We start from the raw sequence: 11,837 nt of genomic DNA on the forward strand, positions 1-11,837 counted from the left end.
AGAGAACAGACTCTGGAGGATATGTATTATAATTAAAATCTACAGTAGATTAAGTGCAGTAAAATAAATGCTTAAATGTGTATTTTGGATGTTTTCTTTCCACTAGTCTGAAATAAGATCATTTTGTGAGAACAGCCCCTAAAACTTACATATTATAACTGAAATCTACAGAGTAATAACAGACCATATGCGGTAAAATGAACACTTAACTAAGTATTTTGATTGTTTTGATAGTTTTTTTCCCATTAGTCTGAAAGATTACTTGTTACAGACTCAAAATTTCCCAAAATCTCAGAATAGACCAGTACACAAACATTTCTGATCTTAAAATGAAAATCCCACTAATCAAATACATAATATTCTCTTCCATCTAGTATTTCAGTCTCCTAACACATGATTCCATCTCCATTTACAAGATTTCCCTGCAGATAAAATCATATTCTTTTTATGCACTGGTCAATTTTGAGATTTTGGGATACTTTTGCTTCCTTTACGTGTCTTTTTCCAGACTTATACAGAGAAAGTGTACACAATATACAGTTCAGTGTTTTCACTGCACGCTGTCTGTTATTTATCTGTTTATCTATATATTTTGGTTATAATACACTATTTTTAGAGGCTGAATGACGTTTTTTTTTCCCAACTAAGCAACAAAATCTGCACCACTTAACCAAAAACTTGCCAGTTTTATTTCTGTCTGTATTCTAAAGTCAAAACTTACAAGGGAATTTCTTCAAATAACATTCACAACCTGATTTACAGAACATTTTATGCCTCAAAGCATGCTAAAAATAGATTTTTATTTTTTTCCTGGTTGTTGGCAGTATTTTTTGGATTTATGTAGCAATAAAAGGAGAAAGAAACACACAACTTAGACTCTAATATATATTAACAAAATAAGAACAAGTAGCTGGCTTTACTCACTGTTCGGGTTTCTGTTCTGGAAATTAATGCAACTTAGGGACTTTTTAGATATAAAATGCATATTTCAACAGCACTTCAGTAAAATTGTAAAAACAAAGACTTCTAGGATTGTTGTACTTTATACTGTGAGTCAACAGTTTAAAACTAAGAAGAAACCCATTTAAAACTAAATCTGCTTTACATGTTAGATTCCTCACAGCTGTCTCTGTTTATCTTGACGAGCTTCATGACACCTGGAACACTTTTCAGTGATCAGGTGAACGTTGTCAGAAGTTAGCTGGCTGGATTTTATTCCTTGTTGGGGTTTTTTCAGGCCATCAGTTGTGTTCTGCTGAGGTGGAAAAAAACAATCTGTTGTTACTTCAAGACATGAAGGTCAGTAAATCCAGAAAATTTCTTCAAAGTTTCTTCAAGTGTAGCAACAAAAATCGATCAGAATCTACAATGTTGGATAAGCAACTCTGTGAGAAGGTTTCTCTAAAGCATCAGTCACTGAACATCCACTGGAGTAAAAATAAATCCATCATCAACCATTACAATTTAATTAATTAATTTCTTAATTAATTTCTTTATAAAATGGAAGAAATACGCCTAATGTGTAAACTTGCCTAAAGCAGGTAGTCCTCAAAAACTGAGTGACCGAGGAAGAAAGAGTCACCAAGACACCTATGACTTCTCTGAAGGAGTCACAAGCTTCAGCAGCTGAGATGGTAGACTGTATGTAAAGCAACTGTTGGCTGTTCTTCACCAGTCAAAGCTTTATGGGGGAAAGTGGCAATTATAAAAGTACTGCTTTATAAAAGTTCATATTAAATCTTGACTAGAGTTTGACAGAAGGCACGTCTAAAGTCGACTGGAAGAAGATTTTCCAGTCTGATGAGACAAAACTGAGCTCTTTGTTTATAAAACTAGACGCTATGTTTGGCAAACACCACACACTGCACATCATCACAAACACTCCATCCCCACTGTGAAGCATGGCAGTGGCAGCATCATTATCTGGGGATGCTTCTTGGCAGCAGGCCCTGGAAGGCTTGTAAAGATAGAGGGTAAAATAACTGTCACAAAATGTAGAGAAATCCTAGAGGACAACCTGATACAGTCTACAAGAAAACTGTGACTTGGAAGAAGATCTGTTTTCCAGAGGACAATGACCCAAAGCAAACAGCCAAAGCTACACAAAAATGTAGTGGCGGAGTCAGACGCAGACCTCAGTCCAACTGAGAAATTGTGGCTGGACTTGGAAAAATGCGGTTCACTTATGATCCCTGTGCAACCTGACAGTTTTGCAAAGAAGGACAGGATAAAATTGCAGTGTCCAGATGTGCAAGACTGATTGAGACCCATCCACATAGGCTCAGTGCTGTAATTGTGAACAAAGGTGCATTTACCTGATTATGACTTGAAGGGGTTGAAAAGGTATGCAGCCATTTATTTTACATTATATATATTATATTATATATTATATTTCCAATTAATTTTCATGACATTCTAGAAATCTGTTTTCACTTCAATGTAAAAGTTTTGCACCAGGTGAACAGAAGACAGGGGACTGGCCAATACCCACGTACTGAGAGTTACAGTAATCCAGCCAGAGAAGATAAATGCAGTGATCACAGACTTCAAGCCATTCAGACAAAGGGTGGATTTCAATTGGACTTCAATCACTAAAGCACTTTGGATCACCTTCAAAACTGCAAATCAGTATCAACACTGCATGGAACTGCAATAAATCCCAATCAGCATATTTTTTTCTCTGATGGAGCGACTAAATAATAATTCTTGTGATGACCCAAAGCCATTCCATTCAGCAAACTCAAGTGGTGGTTAAGGGATTTCGACAAAACCGAGTAAACGCAGCTCATGTTCAGCAACAAGGCCCATCTTGTTCATGTTGTCACAAAGCAGATATAAATCCATGCTGCAACTCCACTAACACAAAGACCTGCACTCTGACTAGTGGGCCATCAACGCCCAAACAGAACTATTAATACAGACTGCTTAAGTGCAAATGCTATCATGTGACCAAGTTTCGTTTTATCGCTTCTGGTCCAACAGTTTGCCACTTAGACGACATTCGAGCTCAGAGCTAAACAACCAGCTATGTTGAGTGGCTTCGACACACATCGCCTAAATGACTTTGTTAAGGACCGGAAAGTTTAGGGGAACTATGTGATTTGGCTGGACTCTCAAGGATATCTGTCTTGGAACCTGCCATGGAATAAAGATCATAGAAGCGAATAAAATAAGTCTACATAAAGTGCCCCTTTGCATTGGACTAATTTGATATTTTAGTTCAATGCAAATTCCTTTACGAAAAGCAAAGGTGGCACAGACTTAATAAGAGATCTGCAGGTTCAGCAAATGAGAAAAAACCATGCTCCTAATGACTTCTCATTCTGTTTATAACAGGTGGATGCAGTGAACAAATTGGTGTAATTAGAACGAAGGAGCTCCAGTTTCAAAGCAGAGGATACTGTAGCTCTTAATAATAGCTGTTCCCGTGCTAACTGGAAATTCACTGCAGATGGTTTCCCTGAAAAACAAATGTCACACCACATTCATGTATTTCATCTAGGTGCAACCGAAGTAAAAAATGTAATCAACTATGTCATAGAATTAAAGATTAAATATAAGGAACTGAACAAAAAAAGCCAAAAGTTCTTTTAAGAATATTTTAAAGCATAAACACAGATGCAACATCTAGACATGTTATGTTGGCATGCAAGCATGATTGAAAGACACCCGTCACCATTCTGGTTTGAGTCCAGCTATAAGAAAAATGTTTTCTGTGTAGTTACATAATTTTCTCTCTCCCAGTGATGCCCCTTTATCTGAGGCTCAGCAGCTGGTCTGAAATGTCACCCAGCCTGGTCATCTGACACCTGACATCTCCAGGCCAGGGTCAGGACTTGTTCCTGGAGAGGACAGAAACATGCTGGGTGTCATGTGAATGCTGCTTCAATAGAAAGATACAAAATAAAGTATGTACAAAGGAGATTAATTTACTAGAACTAGAAACAGAGCAGAATCTGAAACATTCCTCATAAGTTTATATGTCATTGCTTCTCTTAAATGCTCAAAGTTTTTGATTATTTCCACATCTTAGACTTTTGGATTCTGGCATCAGAAACTTTTTAGACATCTTCACTTACTGCAGACTTGATTGCGTTTCAGATTAAATTCTACTAATTTTGGTTGAAACTGGCATCTTGACACATCAAGCTATAGTCAATAAGCGATTTCTCACTGTGGAAATTTGTAGGTCTCAACCTTTGCATGGGTTCAAAAAGCAAAAATGTTCTTGTAGAACCTCTTTCAGGGGCATTTTTAGGGTAGAAAAAATATCTGTTCTACAGTAGGTATCTCTCAGTGACTCTTAAATTCTGGCTTGTGGGGTTAAACTCAGAGTAGATAACACTATTTGATTAAACAGTAGCAAATGAATAACAGTTTTCTCCTCTCAGACATCACTATCTTGAATGTAAAATTCACCATGTAGGTTAACATAACAAACCTCCATTATTCTATTTCCTACATGCTCATAGAACTGGAGTTACATCCAAGAACTACTGTTTGTCGTTGTGCAGTTAGAGATGATGCCATGGTCAAAACCGTGTCCTTGTGTCCTTCACCACATTGGAAACCAAAAGGCTGACAATTCCTAGAATGGCCACTAGAGGCTGCCTCCAAAAGTGGGTCAATCCCCATAGACCTCCATGTTAAAATGTCCAATTTAACAGCAGAAATAAACATGTTTACAACCTGGTGCAAACAATAGTTTTGGTCTCTACATCTAATTTCCACATTTATGACAACTGTACAGTGGATTAAATTTTATAGAACTTATTTAAATTGTATTAAAGTTTAAAATTGCATGTATTTAAGGGCGTACAGGTCGCTATCACAGGATAGCCCATGACCACCTCTTTGCAAATTTTTGAATTTGGGAGTTTTCATACAGAGCCAGCACACTGAACTTTAAAGCCTTTGTTCTGGAACCCCATGGCTAACATCGCCAAGGGTGGCATCCATCTTTATGTACCGCTGATGTCTACTTAAGACCTGCAGTCGATTCTTTTCAAGACTGTAATCCCAATCTGAAGCTTCTTTTTCATCTGGAGCATTAAAAGCTTTTCCTGGACTTTTCTCTGTGTAGATTCTTAGTTGTGAAGGTCTGGTAATCCTTAGAGCTTCAGCAGAAGACAAGTAGACATTTAACTGAACAGGAGACTTCTTCATTTCATTTAAGTTGACACACAAAAGCATTTTGTTCACTAAAGCTGATTTGTCCATTCATGATAACTACTTTAGTTTCATGGATGAAGGTGAAATGCCTTCCAAAACAAAACGGAAGTCCATTGGTCTTCTACTTAATCTCTTAGGATTGTTTTGGGCTCTTATTTGCTCTGGCAAACCATTCATTGCTGCTTGACATACAACACATCACTACACGTACGCCAGTGTGGGAAGTCACCACAGACACCATATTTAAAACTCTGTCATAATACTGTGACATTTACCTGTAGCTGACACACTCCATGAGCATTGTACGCACTTGTTGGCTTCAATGTGCCAGTTGTTCATTTATTTGTAAAAGTCCTGCACTCCTGCTTTTAAAAAAAATTACAATATTCTGATTTTTTACCAGTTATAATGGCAAATATCTGTAAAATAATAATATATTTTGTTGATTTAAAAATAGTGTACTTTTACAGTGCAATGCTGTAAAGGAACAAATTACTATTTGTAAAAATACAGATTTTAAATCTGGACATTATCTGCAGTTTGGGCCAATTTTCTTTTAACAGCTAGTATAAAAAAAAAATTTTGTGATTTTACTGGTTATTATCTGCAATTTGACAGAAAATATGTAAAGAAAAATATGTCGAATGACAATAAATTATTAAGAAGTGTAAAATAAATACATACATTTTTTAAATGTGGGGCTGCATAGTGCCTTGGTGGTTAGCACTGTCACAGCTAGAAGATCCCCGGTTCACATCCTGGCCTGGGCCTGGGATCTTTCTGTGTGGAGTTTGCATGTTCTCCCTGTGCATGCGTGGGTTTTCACCGAGTTCTCCGGCTTTCTATCACAGTCCTAAAACATGCCGAAGTTATCGGTAGGTGTGTGTCCATAGGTGTGAATGTGAGTGTGCTTGTTTGTCTCTCTGTGCAGCCCTGCGATAGACTGGTGACCTGTCCAGGGTGTCCTCTGTCATCGCCCTATGTCAGGTAGAATAGGCTCCAGTCCCCCGCAATCCTAATGTGGATTAAGCGGTGTGTAGATAATGAATGGATGGACGGATGGATTTGTTTAAAAAGTTAATTTTTTTACAGCGCCTTTCACCTCAGTTTAAATCTAGCTGTGTGAACCACAACATTAACCCCTTACGTGACTGTAACACTGTTAAATTATGTACTGTAACAACGACACTGCTCATGCAGAGTCCCTGCATGTCATTTAATATGTCGAGGAGGGCGACCTCGGCTTTCTGTGTCGAGGAGGCAGTCTCTGCTTTGCTCAGTACTTTTCCACTGACTGAGTTACCAGGCTGCACATGTGTTTGCGTGTTAAGTGCCTTAGTGAAAAAAATTACTCTACCTTATCAGCCGACCAGCAGAAGTAGCCAAAAAGAAACACACACACACACACACACACACACACACACACACACACACACACACACACACACACACACACACACACACACACACACACACACAAAAGGCACATGTAACGCTTTGAGGAAGCCTTGAACTTTTGGAGAAGAGAGAGGATTTACTGGACGGATTAGAGAGTCACACAGCCCTTTTTGAGCAGCAGTTAGTCATGTGTATCTGTTATGTGGGGACACGTCTGGCACCTCCAAAGTGTGCTTGACATAGGTCCTACATAATCTGAAGCAAAGACGGAGACCGGGCAAAGGGTGTGTTGATCCTTCATTCCTCTGAACAGTTCAGTTCAGTTCAGTTTATTTGCCATTTGCAGTATAAAACCACATTGGAAAGAGGTGCAAGAAGCTCAAAGTGCACTGTCAACATCTAAAGACAACAAATACAGAAGACAATAGGACAGTAAAAAGAATAGAGATCAGATGCCACATAAAATACTTAAGAATAAAGTACTAAGAGCCAAAAAATAGTTCATAAGAAAATAAAAAACCATGTTAGAATCAAGGTGCAAGGTGTAGCATTTTCTTGCAATATTTTGAGGATCTTTTGGGAATGTTGTTGAGGGAACACACTACTGAACATTCTAACACAAAACAGTCACAACAATCCATAACAGCAAAGGAAAGACTTTCTCAATGCAACATTCAGCAAATAATATAAAAATAATAAAATATAAAATACATTTTTATATAAAAAGAATATTTTAAAGATGTCCTTAGACTTAATTCTGCCTATTAATAAGAACATTCTTAGAACTCAGAAAGAAGAACTTCCTGCTGAAAACATTACTAGAACTCCGCAAAGCCTTCTGAGAATGTTTTTCAAACCACAACAACAAAAAAAATCAGTCCTTCGCTATTTTGTAACTTATTTATGTATTTTTTTTTAGCTAGAATAAGTCTATTTAGTCCCATAAAAATTCGCTAGAGATCAAACCTTGGTGTGGCTATGAATCATTTGGGTTTAACTGTAAGAGATTTTCCGAGAATCTCCCTTCTTCCACATTTGCCGATCAGTCACATAATTTGCTCAAAAGGTTTTACTATTTGTTTTCTAGAGATTGTGTATCGCTCCACCTATAAGCAAACAGAAGTTTGTAAAGAAAAATTATAGAAAACTATAATGCCACTCCCCCAATACACTCACTACACATACACATTCACACACATGCAACACACCTCTGTTTATAAGACTGGCCCTGGTAGAGCTGAGCTGTTTGTTGATGATACACCATAATGATAAGAGCTTATCTGGACAGAACTATAAAACCACCCAGGCTTGTGCAAATGTATCTCTTCCTGTGTGAGGCATGTTTCCAGTCAGTGACGATGTTTAAGACTGCACAACTTAAGGAGTTTGCGCACCAAATCCACATCGTGTCGCATCTCCATCACTTGAAAGTGTCATTTAAAGTTTAGGAAATGCAGCTATGACAAACTCAGAAACACTTTTGTTAAATTTCTGGCAAAGATTTGTTGTCAAGATTATTATCGTACTTCTGAGAACATGACAGAAAAGATCATTTCACAAGCACGTTGAAAAGATGCAAGATCTACAGTCGAGAGCAAAAGTTTACAGACACTTGTAAAGACCATGTGGAACAGAAACATTGAAGCACATGCTTCTTTGTTACAAACAAAAAAACAACCATGCATTTTGATTCTTTCATAGATTTATTATAGATCTTCTGGAAATATGACAAAATTTGCTGTTTCTGCAAACAGTTGTTTGGACAGATGATTTTGGGGATCTGCAGCTGCTGGGAAGTGACTTTCCTGACTTATTTAATTCAATGATTTACTTTTTTTCATATCTTTCCTTAGCTCGTCAGACTTTCCCATTGTAGTGTTTGCGTCTGAGTCTACCGAGTGGATCAAATGGGCTCTCCTGAAAGAGGAGTCACCAGCTGCAGTCAACTGTAATCACTTAGAAGAAGGTAAGACGTCATGCCACTGAGAAAATTTGATTAACACAACTATATTCATCACCAAACCTGAAAACTCAAGTTGCTGTATGTGTTATCCAGCACATTTTGTCTTATTTCCAGAAGACCTACAATAAATCTGTGAACAAAAATGCATAATTGTTTTTGTATTAAAGGCACATGGGTTTCAGTGATTTCATCATTAATAGAAAAATCTGAGCTATAGGAAAGTTATTGGAAACTCAAAACTGCAATGATATACACAACCTTTACAACTGTATGTAAACTTTTGTTCAACTATGTCTTGTGATGCCCAGTTTGATACATCGTATGTTGAAGTAAATGCTTTAAATCACCTCTTGGAGCATTTTGTTTCTGCTCTTACCTTTAACTCTGTCTACGTTCAGTGAGTGGTTGTATTGTGGACCTGTTAAACAAAAGAAAGACCCACAACCTCAGGCACCTTTAGGTTAACAGTTAGCTTTAAATAAAATTGAATTTGGGGTGTTTGCAGAGGTAAAAAGGAGCTACAGCTGTGTCTAATCAAAGTATGGATAGCTGAACTCCAGAAATGGAATCCAGAAGTGTTGTTATGTATGGAGGTGAGCCCAGTTATATCTAACTAGGACTGCTATACCTCCACCTCCTGCACCAGTTCTGCCAAAGACGTGATGTTCTATTTTGGCAGAATTAGTCTGAGATGCCAAAAGACGGCATGCCTGATTGCTGCCCAGTTTGTAGTGCACCAAGGAAACAATGAAAGGGAAGTATCACAGGAAGTAAGCCATGATTCATGGGCACCTTCTTTTGGAGGTTTTCTTGGCAACTAGGGAAAGACTTCAGGGTAGACCCAGAATTTGCTGGAGGGATTACATATCTCATCTGGCCTGGGAATACAATGGGATCCCCAAGGAGAAACCGAAAAATGCTGTTGAGAAGAGGAATGTCTGTATTGCCCTGCTTAGCCTTCCTCTACCACCATAAGTGGATGAGGATGGACGGATGGACGGATGGATGGATGGATGGATGGATGGATACTTAAAAGGCATAGGTGCATTTCAGGCTACAATACAGCTGTACTTACTTTACTTTGTTATTGATATATTTTAAAATAGAATACAATGATATACATTATTCTGACAATTCCATATTTCTAAATAAGTGCCTTTACTTTGGGTGATGTCAGTATATTCTAATGCAAATATTTTCATACTTGGGTTAAAATTTAAATGCATGACTCATGCTTGTTACTTTCACTGAAGAACAAAATGTGATTACATCTTTAAAACACGACATTTCGCAACAGGCTTATCCTGTGAACAGTAATATTGCTCAGTTTGCTTTTATGTAAATCCATATGGTTCCATATGACATTCCAAGTTGGTGATGACAAGATGAACTCTGGATTCCTTTAGGATTACCTGTGATGTAAGGTACCTGGCATGTCATCACAGACTTGTTGGATTTGTACTGCCTTCAAAAAACTGTCAAACCTTTCAATATATTACATCAATATAATCTCTTACTCTAAATAATGACAAGAACAGAGTTGTCAGAAAGGATTTTCAAATCTCGTTCTGGTGACTCATTTTATGCCTGGGGCCAAAATATACATGGGTGTGATCCAGGCAGTCAGTCACTGTGTTACATGATGTTGTCATGTACAGTTTATCTTTTATTTGAATGAAGACAGCGATGGGATTATCACTAAACCCTTCCATGAATTAGTCTCATAAATTAATGTCAATGCCTTTGATGTCGGGAGTCTTAACTTTTCATAAAGACTGTATAATCTCACCTCTGTGAAACGATGAGACGCTTAGAAAAAAATTGAGAACATTTCACAACCACATCTCAGTTGCTTTTCACCTTTATTCCTGACTTCTGCCCTTGCAGCATTACTTGAAAAGCACACACATGCGCACGCAAAGACACAACTACGCAAAATATATGGGCAATATTATCTTAACATATCTATTTTGGCTTCTGTTGGCTATAGATGACTACAGTTAGCTCCTGGTTGCTCCCATTAACTTCTTTGGACTCATTTTTAACTCCTGTTAGCTTAAGTTTTCTCTTGTTAACTAACTGGAGATAAAATAAAATTCTAGGAGCTTACAGGAGAGCAGTAGCTAGAAGGAACCGACAGGAAGTAACAGAAGCCATCAAGAGCTGATGGGTAACAACAGAAGCTAAAAGGAGCTAACAAGAGTTAACAGGAGAAAGGGGCAGTATTGTGTTGTAAAGAAAATGTTCCTTCACTGTCAGCAGAAGATGATTAAGTATTTCTAATTTAGCTGTTACCTTTGCAAGGTCAGTTAGCATCTAACTTTAAATGCTTAGTTGCTAACTTCAGTGTCTGTGATGTCTGGAAAATAAAAACCTGGAAGAGCACAAACTCAGGTCAGAGAAATTTTATATCTTTGCTGTCACTTCCCAACGAAGGAATCCAAAAACAGAAAAACAAAATATATGTAATATAAGCGGCATTTCGTCCTATTTAATACGTACGGATAGCGATTGGCGACATGGCCGGTTAGCTCAGTTGGTTAGAGCGTGGTGCTAATAACGCCAAGGTCGCGGGTTCGATCCCCGTACGGGCCACTGTTCGTTTTATTTTGATCCTTATTTGTCCCTATAGTTGAATTGACCAGATAAATGTAAGTTTATAAAGTAAACGATAGCACAACACAAACTGATGAGGAAAACTACGTATATCTCTACATATGGAGAGTAATACTTCATATAGTTTTTCAGCCTACGTTCCTCAAGTACATATAAAACACGTTAACCTTCGAACACCAAATATCGTCACACCAACAGTGAACTAGGAACAGCATTAGGTATACTACATAGGCCAAACCACTTAAGCTACGTAACAGTGGTGGTTCCATGGTGTAATGGTTAGCACTCTGGACTCTGAATCCAGCGATCCGAGTTCAAATCTCGGTGGAACCTGACTTTTTTTTTTTTTTTCTCCCTTCTTGACATACATACTTACTACATACATACTTACATACTTATTGTTACATATTTATTTTCCTGCATTCTGGTTAAATTTATGGCACCATTTTCAGGAATATATTGCAATAGCTTGTAAGCTCTTCAGTATCACGTGTTTAGTTCTATATTATAAAACTGTGGCCTTTACTAGCTTCTATGTGATTCAGCCTGAAAGGCAGGCCTGGTGAGGAGGCCTGATCAGAGAGCTTATATATACAAGATTGATTCCAGGTGTGAGCTTTTCTCACTTAACTGCAGCAGAACTCTGGAGTCTGGACTCACAACAGTTGTTCGGGTGAAAACGTGAGTT

General features: G+C 37.8%; 2 non-coding genes across 2 annotated transcripts; both read left to right on the plus strand.

Moving 5' to 3' along the window:
* Positions 1–11,054: 11,054 nt before the first annotated feature.
* trnai-aau (transfer RNA isoleucine (anticodon AAU)) lies at positions 11,055–11,128 on the plus strand. The gene has a single exon. It is a non-coding gene; the product is annotated as a tRNA-Ile (tRNA).
* Positions 11,129–11,410: 282 nt separating this feature from the next.
* On the plus strand, positions 11,411–11,482 carry trnaq-cug (transfer RNA glutamine (anticodon CUG)). The gene has a single exon. It is a non-coding gene; the product is annotated as a tRNA-Gln (tRNA).
* The last annotated feature ends 355 nt before the right edge of the window (positions 11,483–11,837 follow it).

This window comes from Amphiprion ocellaris, chromosome 4, assembly GCF_022539595.1.
Source record: "Amphiprion ocellaris isolate individual 3 ecotype Okinawa chromosome 4, ASM2253959v1, whole genome shotgun sequence".
Lineage (NCBI taxonomy): Eukaryota > Metazoa > Chordata > Actinopteri > Pomacentridae > Amphiprion > Amphiprion ocellaris.